This window comes from Oryzias latipes, chromosome 23 (assembly GCF_053564925.1).
Source record: "Oryzias latipes strain Hd-rR chromosome 23, Olatipes_Hd-rR_3.1".
NCBI classification, from domain to species: domain Eukaryota; kingdom Metazoa; phylum Chordata; class Actinopteri; order Beloniformes; family Adrianichthyidae; genus Oryzias; species Oryzias latipes.
The window spans coordinates 13641600-13662709 of record NC_136259.1 but is presented as its reverse complement, the minus strand read 5'-3'; the positions used below and the strand labels follow the sequence as shown (position 1 = coordinate 13662709).

Here is a 21110-nt window from a genome sequence, read left to right as displayed (position 1 = left end):
CCATGCTACAACGTCAGCAATCCAAAGAGTCACAGCTTGCGCTCTGCACAGATGTACCCTTGTGCTATCCTATGACCTTGGCCTTAAATTGACGTGTTTTCCCTACCATGACAAAGGTGGATAAAGGTGAAAGGGATTTCCTGTAATCCATGGAAACCAGTGAAGATCACAAATCATTGAAGAAAAATGCTCAGCACACTGTCTAGATGACCCAAATCCCAATGTCTTAGTGCATCAGATAGCACAAGTGTTAAACAATGACCCTGATGTGATTTGAACACACAACCTTCTGATCTGGAGTCATACGCACTACCATTGCGCCACAGAGTCCTTTTCAATATCTGTCAACACATTCTACTGGCAAGATTTTGACCCTTTTTTGCTCTTTCTTCAGTGCTGGACAAATTTCTCAAGGTCACTACACAACAGGCATGTTTATGTTTTTTTTCAAATTATTTTCCAAGGGTCAGAATCCCACTGACTTCCTAACTTGTAATGCCTTTTTCTCATTCACTGTAGTTTCTTTGATCGCTGTTATGTGACTAGGTCTTTTCGTCTATAGTTCATGTCAGTGGTTTTTCTTGGCCTTTTCTTCATCGTCTCTACTATTGTTTAACTGGAACTTTTCAACTAGGAACTGTGTCGTTTTTCTCAAGAGGTACAAGTCAGCATCAAGAAAACAGTCTCCTTTTCAAGAAAGTTTAAAAGTCACAACAGAAAAGCTATAGTTGAAATGTCAGCCTTCTTTATGTAAGACTACGAGATGAAAGATGACAAAGAGCCAAGAAAGTGGGTTCAAATAGAGAAGTGGTGTTCATGTTTGCTCCATATCAGACCAGCAAGAAAATTTACACCATATGGAGCTTTTTGACAGTTCAAGGGCATTGGCTGGATAACCATTGACTACTATTGGTTGCTACCAACTATGAGCTAATATTGGATCAAAACATACCCCTGATGTGTGTGATTGTGTGAACAATACCACACTAACAGCATGGCCATTGTCCAGATTCACTTTTATGCATTTGAACATTAGCCTAAAGGTATGTAGAGACTCCTACTACATTCAAACGGACTCTGGAACACACATTCATCCCATGCCTGGTGTGTATGTAGTAGCATGGTGAGAGTTTTTGACCTCAGCTGTATTCGTCGACAGCGTCCAGCAGATAACAACATACCCTTCCCTTTAGTGCGTGCGGCTAGATGTCGTTTGTATCTTGATTGTTTTCTCTTTATTTGTAAGGATGCCTTGGTGCCGTTGTGAAAAGTTTGTTCAAAAAGTAGAGTTAGCCCTCCTATGGGCTAGTTGTGGATAAAACTGCATGCTGTACATCCCTCTTTCAAGTTCTGTAAGACCTAGAAGTGGAACACGACCACTTCCAATGAAACGCCTGTACCAACGCACATGTATGCACATTTTGGGCTAAGTCGTTGAAAACTGTTGCAACACGCATCGCGAAGCATGTTTTTTTATAATCGTTTTAGGGCTCCACGCACAAGACGCACGGCCATTGAATGAGCGTCAAATCTTACAAAGTTGAACATTGACCAGTCAAGGACTGGGATTTGATAGTGACTTATTGGTCGCGGCTTTTTCAAAACACAAAGTACCAATGGTTTTAAAAGTGACCATGAAGCAGAATTAAGTCATTGTTGTCAGTGGCCTGTCGGAGTTAAATGACACCAATTCTTTCATGTGTGAACATAGTTGTCAAGCCTCAGTGGCCTAATGGATAAGGCACTGGCCTCCTAAGCCAGGAATTGGGGGTTCAAGTCCCCTCTGAGGTGCTTCAAATGTTGCAGCTCTTCATTATAAAGAAAGTCATTGATTCTAAGTGAAATTCTGCACATGAGCTTCTTCCTTCACCAACCCTGTTTGTGTGTCAATTCCAGCATTCTCCAACTCCTCTCCCTTATTAAAATGATTCCAAATTAATCCAAAAGTGCTGCTCAAACTGTTTATTGGCTTTCTCCCACACTCAGCAGAAAACATCCCTGGTCAAAAGCCTAACCCAACTTACAACTGTGCATTACTCAGAAGCCAACTGTTCCACATACAATCTACAAGTGAACAAACTTGGATCTCCTCAACTGTTTTTTTTTTCAAGTTGTGTGGTTAAAGTTTGTAACAGTGCACAATAGACCGAGTCAATAATAGGCAAGCACCTAACTTTGTCTTAAGGCCATGCTACAACGTCAGCAATCCAAAGAGTCGCAGCTTGCGCTCTGCACAGATGCACCCTTGTGCTATCCTATGACCTTGGCCTTAAATTGACGTGTTTTCCCTACCATGACAAAGGTGGATAAAGGTGAAAGGGATTTCCTGTAATCCATGGAAACCAGTGAAGATCACAAATCATTGAAGAAAAAGGCTCAGCACACTGTCTAGATCAGTGTTTTTCAACCAGTGTGCCGCGGCACACTCAAGTGTGCCGTGGAAAATTGCCCTCATTAACTGATCTAAAAACATTAACCATCTCCAGGAAATCAGCTCTTTGTTCATCCAAACAGGTCCTGATAAAACACTGAGTAGTTAGGAATATAAACTATCATAAAATACTTTTTTCGTTGTGTTTATTTGATTCTATTAAAGACATTTTGATAAGAATGACGGTAACGCGAAATAGCTGCAGCTATAACTGTGTAAGGAAAAGTCCCGCAGCTTTTACTGTCTCCACGACTCCACCAATCATTCTTGAAGGCTTAATCACATGTCATCAGTCTGACCAATCAGAAGTGGTTAAAGTCTCCACTTCCTTGTTCCAATTTAGCTCATAACTCAGTCAGTTCCGACAAAAACACCAGCTAAAGCTCGTCTTTAGCGGTGTAACTTTCCACAGAATCCGGTATCAGACCGTGGAACAAGTGAACGAAACCATGAAGCTCAGAGACGCGAGTCTTTCTGCCGTTTTCTCGCAGTTTTCACACTACATCTCCCATGATGCATTGGCTTAAAGGGACAGCGTCTTGAAAACACAACGAACATACAGTTTGTATGTAACTTAACTTTTATTACATCTTTTAGAAAAACATCTGCAACTTCCTGCTTTTTCTGCCACAATTATCACAAAAATGCACGTCAGATTGCGGGGGGGGGGGGGGGGGGGGGCTGTAGATCAAAACAGACTATGAGTTTCTGCTTTTTTTTTTTTTTTTTTGGGATGCTGGTGTGCCGCGGGATTTTTGTCAAGGTTAAAGTGTGCCGTGGCTCAAAAAAGGTTGAAAAACACTGGTCTAGATGACCCAAATCCCAACATCAAAGTTCATCAGATAGCACAAGTGTTAAACAATGACCCTGATGTGATTTGAACACACAACCTTCTGATCTGGAGTCAGACGCGCTACCATTGCGCCACAGAGTCCTTCTCAATATCTGAAAACACATTCTACTGGCAAGATTTTGACCCTTATTTGCTCTTTCTTCAGTGCTGGCCAAATTTCTCAAGGTCACTACACAACAGGCATGTTTATGTTTTTTTAGGGCCCGAGGACGGAGTGCAAGGACCCTATTGTATCTGTAAGAGTTATTATTATTATTATTATTATTATTCTTTTTCTTCCGACGGAAGAATCGCCTTTTTGAGGCCTTTAACATACCCCAAAACTCACCAAATTTGGCACACACCTCAGGAGTCGCGAAAAATTTCGTATTTTACAGGAGATTGGCATGGGCGCACAAAAATGGCTCGACAGCGCCACCTACAGTGACATTTGTCCCGAGCCCCCGCATATGCTTTAACATACAAGCTTGATTTTTTCAGGACATGTTCATCAGATGGAAACCTACAAAAAAGTCTCTTGGTACCAAGCTGTCAGTCAACGAACTCCTCCTAGAGATTTGTGAATAATTACTCCAAACTTTGGTTTTGTAAACTAGACACATGTCCGATGTTAAATTGCAAAGCTTTTAAGTTTTTACGGATGTTTGTGACCGTGGCGGCGCGTCGAATTTCAAGGTCATTTCGAAAACACGCCATGAAAAGACAAATGGCCATTACTCAGCCATGCATAATCCAATCTGATCCAAAATTGATATGCATGATTGTAGTCTGACTCTGAACACATCTGCAGTGAAAGAATCTGGAAAAAGTGTAGCGCCACCTGCTGGCAAAAGGAAATGACATGTTTGACTTGGAGCATCACTGCTCCAAGTAGGATGAGCCGACACACTTGAAAATGACGTCCACCTGTTGAAAAGCCATTGAAGTTTACTCTCATAAAAAACCATAACTTTCAACGCAGGGGTGTGGTCGTGACAGAGCGGCGAAGTTGGGCGTCTCGCCGTGCACAGAAGAGTTGCTCTCACGTGCACATTCCTTGTCCAATCTCACTGAAATTCGATGGAGGTGATGAGGCTTCCATTCTGAACCAATGGATATGACAATCTTGGACGAGCTCTATAGCGCCACCTAGTTATTGAAAAACACAGTTTTTGTCGCATTCTGACCTATCTTTTCTCTGTGCTTTTTCCGATGTTCATAAAATTACAACAGGAGATACTCACAAGGGTTTTCTCTCATCGTTTAAAGTTTCATGGGTGTACACCTGATGGTGCCTGCGCAAGCCACCGCCAAACAGGAAGTGGTTGATTGCGTTGCAGTCAGATAATTAAAAATTCATAAAAAATCAGCCGTTTGTATGACGAGGCTGAGATTTCAGAATGAGATGCCTCTTACATATCTCCAACTTATATAGACAGCACTTGCATAAGTGCAGAAAAACGGCTCGATAGCGCCACCTACAATGTTTGTTTTCGCGAGCCCCGCCATGTTCTTTAACATACAAGCTTGATATTTACAGGACATGTTCATCAGATGCAAACCTACAAAAAAGTCTCTTGGGACCAAGCTGTCAGTTGCACAGGAAGTCTGCTATATTGGTGTCAATATGTCATTTTTGGTGTATTTTGGTCATTCGCAGGCCTCCTTCTAGAACGAACTCCTCCTAGAGATTTGTGAATAATTACTCCAAACTTTGGTTTTGTAAACTAAACACATGTCCGATGTTAAATTTCGAAGCTTTTAAGTTTTTACGGTTGTTTGTAACCGTGGCGCGCGTCGAAAATGGAGGTCATTTCGAAAACACGGCATGAAAAGAAAAATGGCCATTACTCAGCCATGCATAATCCAATCTGATCCAAAGTTTATGTGCATGATTGTAGTCTGACTCTGAACACATCAGAGGTGGAAGAATCCGGAAAAGGTGTAGCGCCACCTGTTGGCAACAGGAAATGACATGTTTTACTTGGAGCATCACTGCTCCAAGTAGGATGAGCAAACTCACCTCAAAATGACGTCCACCTGTTGAAAAACCATTGAAGTTTACTCTGATAAAAAACCATAACTTTCAAAGCGGGGGTGTGGTCGTGACAGAGCGGCAAAGTTGGGCGTCTCGCCATGCCCAAATGTTGCTCTCACGTGCACATTCCTTGTCCGATCTCACTGAAAATCAATGGATATGATGAAGCTTCCATTCTTAACCCATGGATATGACAACTTTGGACGAGCTCTATAGCGCCACCTAGTTATTGCATGGGGCACATTCTGCCCTGTATTTTCTCTGTGCTTTGTCCGATGTTCACAAAATTACAAAAGGAGATCCTCACAAGGGTATTCTCTCATCGTTTAAAGTTTCATGGGTGTACACCTGACGGTGCCTGCGCAAGCCACCACCAAACAGGAAGTGGTTGATTGCGTTGTAGTCAGATAATTAAAAATTCATAAAAAATCAGCCGTTTGTATGACGAGGCTGAGATTTCAGAATGAGATGCCTCTTACATATCTCCAACTTAGATATACAGCACTCGCATGGGTGCACAAAAACGGCTCAATAGCGCCACCTACAATGTTTGTTTTCGCGAGCCCCACCATGTTCTTTAACATACAAGCTTGATATTTACAGGACATGTTCATCAGATGAAAACCTACAAAAAAGTATCTTGGTACCAAGCTGTCAGTTGCACAGGAAGTCTGCTATATTGGTGTCAATATGTCATTTTTGCTCTATTTTGGTCATTTGGAGGCCTTGTTCTAGAACGAACTCCTCCTAGAGATTTGTGAATAATGACTCCAAACTTTGGTTTTGTAAACTAGACCCATGTTCGATGTTAAATTGCGAAGCTTTTAAGTTTTTACGGTTGTTTGTGACCGTGGCGGCACGTCAAAATTGGAGGTCGTTTCGAAAACACGCCATGAAAAGAAAAATGGCCATTACTCAGCCATGCATAATCCAATTTGATCCAAAATTGGTTTGCATGATTGTAGTCTGACTTTGAACACATCTGCAGTGGAAGAATCTGGAAAAGGTGTAGCGCCACCTACTTGGAGCATCACCTCTCCAAGTAGGATGAGCAGACACACCTAAAAATGACGTCCACCTGTTGAAAAGCCATTGAAGTTTACTCTGATAAAAAACCTTTCAGCTGTTTGTCTCAGGAAGCTGAGATTTCAGAGTTAGATGCATCTAACAAAGCTCCACGTTTGATAAGCAGCACTATAGGGTCTACGAGAAACATTTAACCACTTTAATCACCCTATTCTGTTGGCAAAGCAGTAGAGACGTGGAAGACTCTGTAAAATGGAACATTAATGTATTTCATTGAGGAAATTAAATCTCATTTTTTGAATGTTTCTATTTATTTTTGATGTCTTACATTTTAGTTTATGAAGTATTTTTAAATGCTGAAAAATCTTGTGTTTTTTTTTTACTGGGTGAAAAATGAAAGTATTTAATAAATGAAAGTATTTTTGTTTTCAAACAAGTTATATGGTTTGACTCTGAATAAAAAATACTAAACTTTGAACTCACAAGTGTTTCATGTAGTTAGACTATACAACTCAATGTTGAAAAAGAATGTTAAACTCTTACCCAGCAGATTGTGTAACCTTAAGAACAATTAGTGACAAATGCTTTAACTAAAAAAGTTAAACTAAAAAAAAAAAAACTTTAAGTTTGACTCACAGGTTGTTCATGTCTGGCCAGGCCATCCAGAGGAAATCTTCTGAGACGTCAACTTCTCCTCCTTGCTGTCCTGTGATGCTGCATATCTGCTCGTTTTCGGTTTGATCTCACAAGAAATGGTTGAATTATTGCCAACAGGAACAGGGTCAGATTCATATTCAAAGCTATTTTCAGTAAGATGGAAGAGAAAACTACTGAAAAAAAGCCTCCTCGCAAGACCCTGTAAATCGTTCAGCGGCAAAAAAAATAAATATTGCCATAGACTAATGACTTGAGGGTTTATTTCTGAACAAATACATTAAATCGCCACCAAAGTGTTTGTAATTTTATTATTTATAAATCGGCCACGTTTTCCATGGTCAAAACATAGCAGATTCATAAATAGTCTTTGTAAAATGTTCATATGTATTATGTTTGTACTTTGACAAATAGGTGTCATTCTCCGTGTTAAATAGTAGTAGTTCCCCTCCAGACCAGGTGGTGGCGGTAATGCGCCACTTTGGTTTCGTGTCAAGCGCTTTATGTAAACACCTGAGATAGAAAAGTAGAAAGCACGGGGTGTCCAAATTGTTATGAAATTCAGGGAGCTGCATGATGCCGATCTTTGAAGACTTTCCCGAAGTTACAGGAGAGAACAAGAATTCTGACAAAGTCTGAGTCTTCTGAGGATCACTTGATGATTAACTATTTTGCAGGAGACTGACTCTATTCAGAATGAACTGACGTTACGTTGAAGCGGCCTGTATCTTGGAACACCTTTGTTGGCAACACCACCCAAAGTTATGGTTTTTAAGTTAAAAAATATTTTGGAACTCTACCCTTCACATCATACAAAGCACATCTCAACAGTACTGTAAAATTATTGCTTATTGGAAACAAACTCTCCAAGGGATTAAAAAGAGAGTTCTTTTGAAACTTCCCCCACCAGCAAAGCATCATGGGAAGTATGACGTCACGACCCCTGAATAGCACACGTTTCTTGTGAGAATTATCTAACAGAATCACCCACAAAACACACAGACATAACACAAAGAAGACAGCACACCACCACTTTGGGATTGGAATGTAATTTTATTAGATTTCAACCCTTGGGAGTCAAACTAAAAACGGAGCTGTCTGATTGGTCCATGGGAGAGCTCATGCAAATGAGAACAAACTCAATAGCTAGAATGTTCAACAACGGATTAATGATCAATACAATAATTACTATAAAATGTTCTACACATACATAAGGAACTAAACTAAGTAGAACTTCTATTACTTCATGAAAAAATAACATGTAATCAACCTACTTCATCAAATACGAACGAGAAAAGGGAAACCTTGAGTCAAGCAGCTGGTCAAGCCAATCACCTCAGGGGATTTTCATCTCAATCTTCCCTCTACCTGACCCCTGCTGGACGACTGGAGAACCACACCCCACGGAGAATTTCACTGAAGGTTGCCGAACTAGAGCAAAAACAGCTCTTTTAAGAGCTTTCCTCATTTCTACTACACTTCGATCTTCGACGCTCCTGACCAGCAAGGAAGACCACCGGACCCCCAGTGAGAAGGAGGAGGTCTTCAACTTTACTCGAGGTTAGTCACGACCATTATGAATTTTCTCGCGACTTTAAAAGGACCGTTACTGTAAATCAACGACCTTTTTCACACTAAGACAACACTACTCACCCTCTGATAAACAATTTTTTTGAATAAAAACCGTAAAAGTTTAAAATCGATAGGACGAACGTAAATGATTTGAACTTTTCCTTCGTTGAACCGGAAGTGGTCATGGCAATTTGATTCGAACGTAATTTTTAAAATACTTTTTAAAGCAAACCAACCGACGAATTTTCTTTTTAACGGACACAAATGTACAAAATGACACGTAGAATCGATACTGATCGACAAACAACAATTTTCTATCCGTTTCAGAGATCGGTTTTTGTAGTCATTCCGCCATCTTTATAGTTCTTGGAATTCGAACGTAGTTTTTACAGTTTTTAAACCACATTAAGTAGTGAAACTCCTTTCTAATTGATCAAATACATAGCAGTTCACATATAATACTTTTTAAACACCGCGGTCGACATCTGTGGAAGTGCGGTCTCGCTAGCCGTCACTGACTTTTTGCATGCGCGTTGACATCATAGTTTACATCATAGTTTACGTCATAGTTTACGTCATAGTTTACGGTGCACACCGCCAGCAAGCTGAAAAGACGGTATAAAGCGCTAATATCACCCATGTCAGTTACTCATCAAATAACATGTACTGTGCTCAGAAATCAATGAGAGATATTGCAGCTCTAGATTGTCTTTTGATGTACAGATTTATTCCTTTATTGCATGTCTGACCATTCTATAATCAACTACCAAGAATGTTGTGTGTGTTTGAAATATATGCAATCAGACAGAATGTAAAAGTGAGTTTGAACACTAACAAGAGTGTTTTGTGTGTTGTTGAGCACGGCATGGAATGAAACAGAAATAAAGATTCTCCACGTAAAATGTCACATCTGGTCCAGTCATGTCAATGCATTCTAAAGTGGCTTCTGTCTAAGATTACAAAAAACTTTCAATGGATTATTGTTGTTAATGATGTTCACTAATATAACCGCAAGCCTGAAGATTTACTGTATAAAATTAGAGATATTGATATTATAGTCTCATTCAGGCTGTCTCCTTCAGTCAGCATATAACATGGAAACTACCCAAAATGCCAATTTATTAAAAGATTACACAAAAAAGTCACTGGATTATTGTTGGTAATAATGTTCATGATAATCTCAGCAATTTTGAAGAATATTGACAGGAGAAAATTACAGATATTAAAGTTTAATTCTCCTAGGCATCCTGCCTTCATAGTTAAAGAACATTTGATCCACCCAAAATGCCACTTTAACCGGTTTATAAACATTTTATACTATGAATGAGGCCTGAATTGGTCTATTATGTCAATATCTTTACTTTTCTACAGTCATTCTTCTTCAAACTTGCTGTGATGATCATGGACACCATTACTAACAATAATCCAGTGAACGTTTAGCGTCACCTTTGAAAAAAGGGTATTTTGTAAGGTTTAAATATTACACTATGACTGTGAAGTGGTCTATAACTTGACTTTCTTATTTTCTTCAGTCAAATTTGTTTAAACTTGCCGTGTAGTTAGTGAACAACACTTCCAACAATAATATGTTAAATGTTTGGCGTCACCTTTGTACCAAATTTTATTTTGGATGGTTATACGTAATACTATGAATGAAAAGGCATAACTAACAATAATCCATTGAAATGTTTGTGTAATCTTTTAATAAATTGGCATTTTGGGTGGTTTCCATGTTATATGCTGACTGAATGAGACAGCCTCAGTGAGACTATAATGGCAATATCTCTAATTTTATACAGTAAATCTTCTTCAAACTTGCTGTTATATTAGTGAACATCATTAACAACAATAATCCACTGAAAGTTTTGTGTAATCTTGGACAGAAGCCACTTTAGAATGAATTGACATGACTGGACCAGATGTGGCATTTTACGTGGAGAATCTTTATTTCTGTTTCATTCCATGCCGTGCTCAACAACACACAAAACACTTGTTAGTGTTCAAACTCACTTTTAGAATCTGTCTGATTGCATAATTTCAAACAAACACATTCTTCTTGGTAGTTGATTATAGAATGGTCAGACATGCAATAAAGGAATAAATCTGTACATCAAAAGACAATCTAGAGCTGCAATATCTCATTGATTTCTGAGCACAGTACATGTTATTTGATGAGTAACTGTGACATGGGTGATATTAGCGCTTTATACCGTCTTTTCAGCTTGCTGGCGGTGTGCACCGTAAACTATGATGTAAACTATGATGTAAACCTGCATGCAAAAAGTCAGTGACGGCTAGCGCGACCGCACTTCCACAGATGTCGGCTCACCTGACCGCGGTTTATAAACGCCTGCCGACCCGTGGGTATTTCCACTGAAGATCAGTTCCAACGTATTTAGTACTTTTTAGGTTTTATGTTCAATTTTCAGTGTTTAATAATCTAATATAGGACACATGTTAAATTTGTGTATAAATTTCTTCAAATAATCTATAAGTGTGTGGCAGCCAGTATGAATATATTTGCAGGAACACAGATTTTAAAATGGCTGCTTGGCCTCCTGTTCGCTTTAGGATTGATGTTAAAGTTTTTATTAGTTTATAAATGTTTGTATGGTCTTGGGCCTTCATATTTATCTGATATTTTAAAGTATGATCCCCTCTGGACCCTGAGGTCCTCTGATACAGGCCTTTTGGTTATCCCAAAAGTTAAAACACACTGAAAGGCCTCATTCAGTTTTAATGGACCTCCTCTATGGATTAGCCTCCCAGAGAGCATTTACCATTTTATGTCTATTAAAGTTTATGTATTTGTTTTAAATAAATGTTAATTTTTTTTATTCCTTTTACATTTTATTTGTAACTCCAGAGTTTTGCTCTGAGGGATCTTCCACACCAGTGGCTGACCATTTCTGGACAACAGAGAGGAGCTGTTTGCTGGTTTTTCCAGAGAACCTTTTGTTTTGTAAGCCAGTTAAGAGTTTGGTAAAGGTAAGTTAAATTTGCAGTGTTTAATAATCTATAGCAGTGATCCCCAACCTAGTTAGCGCCACGGCCCGGTATGACGTAATTCAAGGTTTTCACGGATCGGGTTTCTTTTTTCAATAAACTTTATTGCACATTTTTTAAGTTAATGGATCGGTCTTTGAGATGTTGGTGGAGGATTACTGTAGCAACGCCACGCAGAAGGAGTAACAGATACGTGACAACACACATCCCGAGCTTTAATTTTGACACCCATGAATGGAACATTGCATGGGTCTCATCATCCTCCCCCCTTCTCATACTCATGGTGCAAAAAAGTACTGTCTGTTAAGTGTAGCTTTCTTTTCTGGAAGTGGAGGGCTCCTCCTGTCTCCTGGCTGGGCCTTTTCCCCTAGGCTCATTTTGCTAGCTCCTGGGTTTTATTTTAGCAGTAACTTATCACGTGGCCGAGAGGAGCACCTTGGTCTGCGTTACTGTTGACAGACGGGTGTGACAGTCACACAGAATCGGGCAACTTTTCTAAATAAAACATCTTTCAGATTCAGATATAAAAAACCGGAAGTAAGTTATTATTTCTGTGCGGCCCGGTACCAAATGAGCCACAGACCGGTACCGGTCCGCGGCCCGGGGGATGGGGACCACTGTATTATAGGACACATTTATTATTATTTTTACATTTATTTGTGTAGAACTATTTTCCAATAGTCTGAAAATAATGTTTGTTTTTGATTATTGGTCTGTGTGGTATAAATGTATTGCTTTAGTTATACATAATAGAAATGATAATCTTATTTTACTGGTGGTTTCATTTTTATATATTTTTTTTTATAGATGCCACGAAAGAAGGGATTTAATATGCGTCGCACCAAAGTGTGTAAGGTTTACCACAAAATGCATTATCAAATAATTGAACAGCATAAACAAAAGAAAAAAGATATGAGTAAAAGGAAATATGAATCTGATTCTTTGCATAGATCCAGAGCATTGGAATTGAGTAAAAATAAGTATAAGAAAAATGCTATCTATAGAACTTGTGTTAAAGAACGTAGTGCTGCAAAATACAGAACTGATCCTTTACACAGAGATAAAAAAAAATGGAAGTAAAAACAAGTATAAATTGGATTTGTTACACAAATGTAATGTTAAGGAAATGAGTAAAAGAAAATATCAGAGTAATGTTACTCACAGAGAAAATGTTAAAGCACTGAGTTCTAGAAAATATCACAGTAATGTTACTCATAGAGAAAATGTTAAAGCACTGAGTTCTAGAAAATATCACAGTAATGTTACTCATAGAGAAAATGTTAAAGCACTGAGTTCTAGAAAATATCAAGATCCTCACTTTAGGAAAAGTGTGTTGGATGGGAATAAATTGAAGCGACAATTGAATAAAGAACGGTTAGAAGAGTTTGATGTTGTTATGAAACAATTTTTGGATAAAGTTAAAGATGGACCCGGGTTTGTTTGTTGTGTATGTCATAGGTTATTTGAACATCAAGTATTACATTGTAGAAAAGAGTACCTACAGTAATGCAGGACTTGAACTTATTGCTGATCAATGTATCACTTCTGATTATTTGCATACCTGTAATGCTAACTGCTCAAAAAATTGTGAATGGATGAAAACACCAAGAAGCAAGTTGTGGATTTGTTACACGTCATGCTAAAATAAAAAAAGGTCAAGTACCAGCTGAAAGTGTTAAAAATAACTTAGAACTTGAACCTATACCAGCAGAATTGGCATGTTTAAATCAATTAGAACAACATCTAGTAGCGTTACATATTCCATTTATGAAACTGTTAGCATTGCCCAAAGGTGGGCAGAATGGTGTGCATGGACCTATTACATGTGTTCCTGCAAATACTGAACAAACCAGTTTTTTGTTACCACGCATGTCTATTGAGGGTTCTCTTGTGCCTGTGAAATTAAAACGGAAGCTTACTTATAAAGGACATTATGAATATCAGTATGTTGATACGGAACGTGTTAAGCAGGCTTTACAGTTTTTACAAAGCCATAATTCTTATTATAACAACGTGAAATTTAATGATTGGATTAATGGTTTTTGTAAAGAAAAATCTGATGTGGTAGAAAAAAATGTTGAATGCACTGCAGATGTTGACGTTTAAAATGTTTTAGGAGATGAACTTCTGCATGATAGACAGCAGCATTGCATGTTCCAGGACACTTGTCTAATGCCAGTAGACATTGGTCAAGAGGCTTTGGATCAATATTTTGATCACATTTTGAATGTAGCTCCCGCTGAAGGCAATAGTCCGGTGAAGTTGTTGTCCGATATTACAAATGAGGCTAAGTGTTTTCCTGTGTTGTTTCCCAAGGGTGGACCAACATATCATGATGGAAGACAACATCCTTTAACTCTATCACGATATTTTAACAACAGGATTCTTAATGCTGATTGTCGTTTTGCACAAAATGTGGAATATATTTTTTTTGCCCAATATATGACAGAATTAGAAAAGGTCGTTTCAAATGTTTCGATTGCAGTAAGAAAAGGTAAGTATAATTTTAAAAATAAACGAGTAGTTACTGGAGAGTTGTTGAATAGTGATGATTCCATTAAAAGGATGTTGGAATTTGATGATGGGTACCGATGTGCTACGTGATACATTCGTATCACGTAGCACAAGTGCTGAAGAGACACAGTCTTGCGAAATGTGTGTTATCACAGAAAGAGTCTTGCAACTGTAAAGAAAATGCACAGACACAGCAATTGAAGAAAAAAGAGGCTTCTGCATTGATTGCACACATTAAAGCTGCTCTCTCAACTGATGGGCCAACTTGTGACAATGTTGAGGATTTGTTTGAATCTGTTGGGTTAAACCAAAGCACATTTGAGACTGCATATAACTGTTGTGCTCGGAAAACCCATGTTGTGCTGAAACGTCATTGTGACTGATATTGTCTATAGAAACTCTGACTTTCCACAAATTGTTTTTGTGAATTTTGATAATAAAGACATTGGAAGACAACGGAAGAAACAGTATGAAAATCATCCAGGGCTTGTCTCAGGTTCTGTAGCCATTGTTCCAGAAGAGGAACGAGTCACAGGAAGAGGTGGTCTGAGACGTCAGTTTCCTCTAAAACTTGCTTGGGCTTGTACTGTTCATAAAGTTCAGGGTCTTACCATTGATAATGTTGTTGTGTCTTTGAAAAAAACCTTTGCTCCTGGGCAGGCTTATGTTGCATTAAGCCGCGTAACAAGTTTGTCTGGTTTAATTATTCAAGATTTTAAGGAACAGGCCATTTATTGTAACAAAACAGTTTCTGAATATGTGGCAAACATGCCTCAATATCTGATAAATAAAGAAAATGTCACTTCTAGTTCATGTGAATTTAGCATTTTCCTTATGAATGTGCAAAATTTAGAGTGGCATGTAAAGGACTTAGCTTTGTGCACAAAACAGTTACATGCTAAATGCATAGCTGTAACTGAAACATGGCTTCCAAATGCACCTTTAACTGATGCATTGAACATCAGTGGCTACAATTTTTATAGTATGCCACGCTCACTGTCTTATAGTGGAGTAGATCCTAGACTGAATGTGATTAAAGGCTTAAAACATGGTGGTGTTGGAATGTACACCGTTGAAAATATCCTGTTTGAACATGTAGAGGTACAAAGTGTAGATATTGAATGTTTAGTGCACAGATTTATTTCATCGAACATAGTCGTGGCAGTTCTGTATCGTCCACCATCATATGCCATTTCATTATTTAGAGAGAACCTTAAGAAATTAGTTGATCTGTTGGAGCCCCTGGGTGATACCATTGCTATAATGGGTGATTTTAATGACAATCTAGTAAACTCGAAGACAATAACTGATTTCATGGCACATAAAGGTTTTATTCAACTGGTTTCTGAAAACACAACGTTGAAAAATACGATAATCGATCATATGTACTTAAAAACAACAAAATATAAAGTCGAATGTACAGTTGTACAAACATACTTTAGTGATCATGATGGGATTCTTTGTCGTTTTAAACATGTAAGTGACTGTTGATTGTGGCGAAGGAGAAAGGGAGAGATGGCGACATCTTTATCTCTTTTAAGTCACAAACGTCTGACTTAATGTAAAACATCAAATGTTGAACCAAATACATGCTGGTGTCAGTTATTGAGGCGAAGGAGGCGGAGAGAAATGACGCATCTGCGACATTTTTATCTGTTAAGTCACAATCCTCTGACTTAATGTCAAATGTTGAACTAAATACATGCTGGTGTCAGTTGTTGTGGCGAAGGAGGCGGGGAGAGATGACGCATCTGCGACATCTTTATCTCTGTTAAGTCACAAACATCTGACTTAATGTAAAACATCAAATGTTGAACCAAATACACGCTGGTGTCAGTTATTGAGGCGAAGGAGGCGGGGAGAAATGACGCATCTGCGACATTTTTCTGTTAAGTCACAATCCTCTGACTTTATGGAAATGTGGTTTCTTTTCCTGCATCATGAATACATATTAGGCATTACAAATTTACATTTTTTTCTGTAATTAGCAATTGAGTAAAGAATCAAAATGCTTTTTTTTGCATATTTCTAAATTTCAAACCATCTGATGTACAAACATATTCGAAGTACTTAAAAAGTACTTTAGAAAGTAATTGAAATTTGTGTATCTATTGCATTCCTATGGCCTAGTTATTCATGATGCAGGTTTTGCTTTCCTTGCCATGTGACCTCAAAAAAGCAAAAGACATTGGTAATGGTACTCCCAGTTACTGGGATAGGGTTCGATTCCCTACAATGTCCATGTTCTGAGGTCACAAACATTTTTTAATGTCAGTGCATATATGTGTCTTCATGAAATAACTCTCGTCTATTTTTAATCATAGAGAAATTTCTATAAATCTCGTCATAGGAACATCCCTACAGTGCCCACCCTGACTGGAACATCAACGAGGTCCACTTCACAGCCGTGAGGCTGCAAAGTTAAACTCCAGCTGCCCCAGCAAGTGTGACAACTGCAGCAACAACCACCGACCAAGTCCTGACAGAAAAGATCCCCACAAGGAACACTGCAGGCTGTTCCATGAAAAATATAGTTTTGCCATTGCCTTGCAGATCACAGTTCAAGTGATTTAGTTTTCCAGTAATATCAGTCAAAACTGCAAGTTCAGATTTACCATATTCATACTCAACATATTCAGCAGACAGCTCCTCCAATAGCACCTTGAAAATCCTGTGCCGTTTTGCTTTGCAGCAGAAGTTGATTTCACAATAGGAGTCATGTGTCCAGAGCCAATCACTTCTGCACATAGGGCCTACTGGTGAATGACGCAGCAGTAATGCAGACATTTTGGGAAGTCTGGGTCAGCTTTACAGTGAGTGATGAAACCTGTTTTTCTATTGATCATAGCAGGAGCCCTGTCTGCAGTCACTGCTACCAGCTTTTCTAAAGATATCTTTTTCTGAACAAAAATTCCTTCACCATGTTATACATTTTAACTCCTCTTGTAGTTGTCTGTTAGGGCAGTTGTGTCAAGAGTTCTTCTCTTGTGGACACCAAAAGCTATGTACTGCTGCTGTCCACAGACTCATCACATTGGACATTAAACCACCTGCACTTTGTAAGATCCCAGTCCAGCTAATTTACCAAGTTATCAGACATACCTGACACTTGTCTAAATATTGTAGTGGAAATTAGTTCAATTGTTCTCATCCTTAGGGACAGTGATAGCAATTATCATCATTGCTTGTTTCTCAAACTGAAAAAAACAAGCAACAAAATACAGTCCCCCCCCCCCCACACACACACAGGCTGCTGTCATGTTAACATTAGCTTGGAGCTCCAGAAAAGAACAAGAAAGAACAAAGAGAATGGCTCGAACAAGGCGTTGCTCACGGGGCGGTCGCTCGTGCCAGGCGGTCGCACGTGCTCGGGCCCGCTAAATGCTACTTGTAGCTTTAATTAGGGCCCGAGCACGGAGTGCAAGGACCCTATTGTAATTCGAATGTTTAATATTATTAGGGCCCGAGCACGGAGTGCAAGGACCCTATTGTATCTGTTAGGTTTATTAGGGCCCGAGCACGGAGTGCAAGGACCCTATTGTATCTGTAAGAGTTATTATTATTATTATTATTATTAGGGCCCGAGCACGGAGTGCAAGGACCCTATTGTATCTGTTAGGTTTATTAGGGCCCGAGCACGGAGTGCAAGGACCCTATTGTATCTGTTAGGTTTATTATTAGGGCCCGAGCACGGAGTGCAAGGACCCTATTGTATCTGTTAGGTTTATTATTATTATTATTCTTCCGACTTTTCCGTCGCCTTTTTGAGGCCTTTAACATACCCCAAAACTCACCAAATTTTGTATACACATCAGGAGTCGCGAAAAATTTCATATTTTATAGGAGAACGGCATAGGTAAACAAAAATGGCTCGATAGCGCCACCTGCAAAATTTGTTTTCGCGAGCACCTCCATATGCTTTATAGTACAAACCTGATTTTAACAGGGCATGTTCATCGGATAGAAACCTACAAAAAAGTCTCTTGGGACCAAGCTGTCATTTGCACAGGAAGTCTGATATTTTGATGACAATATGTCATTTTTGCTGTATTTTGGTCATTTGCAGGCCTCGCTCTAGAACGAACTCCTAGAGATTTGAGAGTAATGACTCCAAACTTTGGTTTTGTAAACTAGACACATGTCCGATGTTAAATTGCAAAGCTTTTAAGTTTTTATGGATGTTTGTGACCATGGCGGCGCGTCAAAATTGGAGGTCGTTTCGAAAACACGCCATGAAAAGAAAAATGGCCATTACTCAGCCATGCATAATCCAATCTGATCCAAAATTGATATGCATGATTGTAGTCTGACTCTGAACACATCAGCAGTGAAAAAATCTGGAAAAAGTGTAGCGCCACCTGCTGGCAAGAGGAAATGACATGTTTTACTTGGAGCATCACTGCTCCGAGTAGGATGAGCCGACACACCTGAAAATGACGTCCACCTGTTGAAAAGCGATTGAAGTTTACTCTGACAAAAAACCATAACTTTCAATGCGGGGGTGTGGTCGTGACAGAGCGGCAAAGTTGGGCATCTCGCTATGCACACAAAAGTTGCTCTCACGTGCACATTCCTCGTCCAATCTCACTGAAATTCAATGGATATGATGAAGCTTCTATTCTGAACCCATGGATATGACAATCTTGGACGAGCTCTATAGCGCCACCTAGTTATTGCATTGGGCACATTCTGCCCTGTATTTTCTCTTTGCTTTGTCCGATGTGCATGAAATTAAAACTGGAGATACTCAGAAGGGTCCTCTCTCATCATGTAAAGTTTCATGGGTGTACACCTGACGGTGCCTGCGTAACAGGAAGTGGTCGATTATGTGCACCCAAATAACAGAAATTTATTATAAATCAGCCGTTTGTCTCAGGAAGCTGAGATTTCAGAATTAGATGCCTTTAATAACCTCCAGCTTTGATATGTAACACTATAGGGTCTACGAGAAACTTCATCACTTGATTTTTTTAATGAAATTTTGGACTGAACAAAGATTTTTAGCATAAATTCTGTTTAGGTTATCAGCACCAAGAATTCAACTTTCATAGGCATTTATGTGCTACTGCTTCCTAAAAAAATTCAGAATGATTGAAGTTACAGGTGAACTTTTAGACAACATTTCATCCAAAAAGGTCCGAAAACGTCTTTTTAGGCAAAACTACAAACACCTATTTTTTTTCATAACTTAATCATCATATATCAACACCATTTATTTTTTTAAATGTAGGGATCTGTGTTTGCTGCCTTCCATATTTTTTTCAGAAGTCCAGGTGAAACAGATGATTTTAAAAAAATCCTGATTCATCCCAAAACCTGTGCTTTTTCCGTCTGGACTCCAAACAAGTGTGTTTTAAAATTACTTATGCTTCAATTATCCACACCAAGTTTCACACGCATATAGCTGAACATGTTTAAATGCTTCTTGAATATTCTTTACAGATATAAAATGAACTGGTCAACTGTAGGATGTCATTTCCTCTTACATGCTTCAGTCTTTTCCTCATGCTGCAGCCTGCTCGTCAATCTGCCCTGTTGCTGGAGTCAAATTTCACCCCCCCCCCCCACACACACACACCAGCTGCCTGTTCATATGCTAACTAACCCAGAAGTGAGGTGACAATAGTTTAGACACAAGAGGGAGGGCAGACTGCTTTTTCATTTGTTTTGTATGTCTTTCATAGATTTTTATGAATAATCATTGCTTTTCTAGTCATGTAAAATGCAATTAACTTAATATTTTATCTTTTTTTTTTTTACAAACAAAACATATGAATGTGCTCCAAAACAAAACCCAACTCTCAGTACAGTTCTACAGATGTAACATAAGACTTAGACAGTAAATGTCTCTTTTATCCTTTTTTAATCAATGCTGCAACTTCTTTTCCTTAATATAAATCCAATGAAATTAAACTACAAAACCAAAAAACACAACGTATAGCAAATTTCTCTAAATAAATTATGTGTATATACAATATGTAGCACTTTTAAACAAAATAATAACAAATCCTTCCAATACAAGCACAGAAAAATGGAACACAAAATTTAAAACCCAAATTTGAAATGGCAATTTTAAAAAGATAATTTTTTCAGCCTGCTAAAAGTGCACAATTGTAAAAGCTCTTTTATATAGACAACTGTTTGGTTGATTAGAGCTCTAAATATAAAAACAATGCCTTTATGGACGTGGCACGGATGGCACGGATGTTCAGCAGGGTAAACCCCAGGAAAGCGGCGGGACCTGATGGAGTTCCCGGAAAGGTTCTGCGGGCCTGCGCCGATCAACTCTCCCAGGTCTTCACAAAAATCTTCAACCTGTCGCTAGCTCAGGCTTTCATCCCTGCTTGCCTGAAGTCATCCACTATCATCCCGATACCCAAAAAGTCCTCATCCACAGCCTTCCTCACGGACTTCCGCCCAGTTGCACTCACTGCTGTCATCACAAAGTGTCTGGAGCGGCTGCTCCTGGGACACATCAAAGACTCCCTCCCTCCAATCTTCGTCCCCCACCAGTTTGCTTACAAAGCAAACAGATCAACGGATGATGCCATTTCCATCACCCTCCACACTGCGCTGAGCCACCTGGAACACAGAGACACCTACGCCAGGATGCTCTTTGTGGACTATAGCTCAGCCTTTAACACAATCATTCCTGACATTCTGGTCAACAAACTGTCTGAACTAGGACTCCACCCACTCACCTGCTCGTGGATCAAGGACTTCCTGACAAACAGACCACAGACAGTCAAACTTGACCCCCACCTCTCCTCCACCCGGACGCTGAGCACAGGCTCCACACAGGGATGTGTGCTGAGTCCTCTGCTGTACACACTGTACACAGCAGACTGCAGACCAGCCCACACCAGCAACACCGTGGTGAAGTTTGCAGACGACACTACTGTGGTGGGGCTGATCTCTGGGGACGACGAGACGGCCTACAGAGACGAAGTCCTGAAACTCTCAAGGTGGTGTCAGGCTAATAACCTCATCCTGAACACCACCAAGACCAAGGAGATCATCCTGGACTTCAGAAAAAA

At 39.3% G+C, this 21110-nt stretch overlaps 1 long non-coding RNA gene and 3 other non-coding genes across 4 annotated transcripts; 2 read left to right on the top strand and 2 right to left on the bottom strand.

Annotated features, from left to right (window-relative positions):
- Positions 1 to 258: 258 nt before the first annotated feature.
- trnaw-cca (transfer RNA tryptophan (anticodon CCA)) lies at positions 259 to 330 on the bottom strand. The gene has a single exon. It is a non-coding gene; the product is annotated as a tRNA-Trp (tRNA).
- Positions 331 to 1718: 1388 nt separating this feature from the next.
- trnar-ccu (transfer RNA arginine (anticodon CCU)) lies at positions 1719 to 1791 on the top strand. The gene has a single exon. It is a non-coding gene; the product is annotated as a tRNA-Arg (tRNA).
- A 1502-nt stretch (positions 1792 to 3293) lies between these two features.
- Positions 3294 to 3365, bottom strand: trnaw-cca (transfer RNA tryptophan (anticodon CCA)). The gene has a single exon. It is a non-coding gene; the product is annotated as a tRNA-Trp (tRNA).
- A 4975-nt stretch (positions 3366 to 8340) lies between these two features.
- On the top strand, positions 8341 to 12686 carry LOC144989294 (uncharacterized). The gene is made up of 2 exons (XR_013653431.1): positions 8341 to 8541; positions 11420 to 12686. It is a non-coding gene; the product is annotated as an uncharacterized LOC144989294 (long non-coding RNA).
- Positions 12687 to 21110: the final 8424 nt, after the last annotated feature.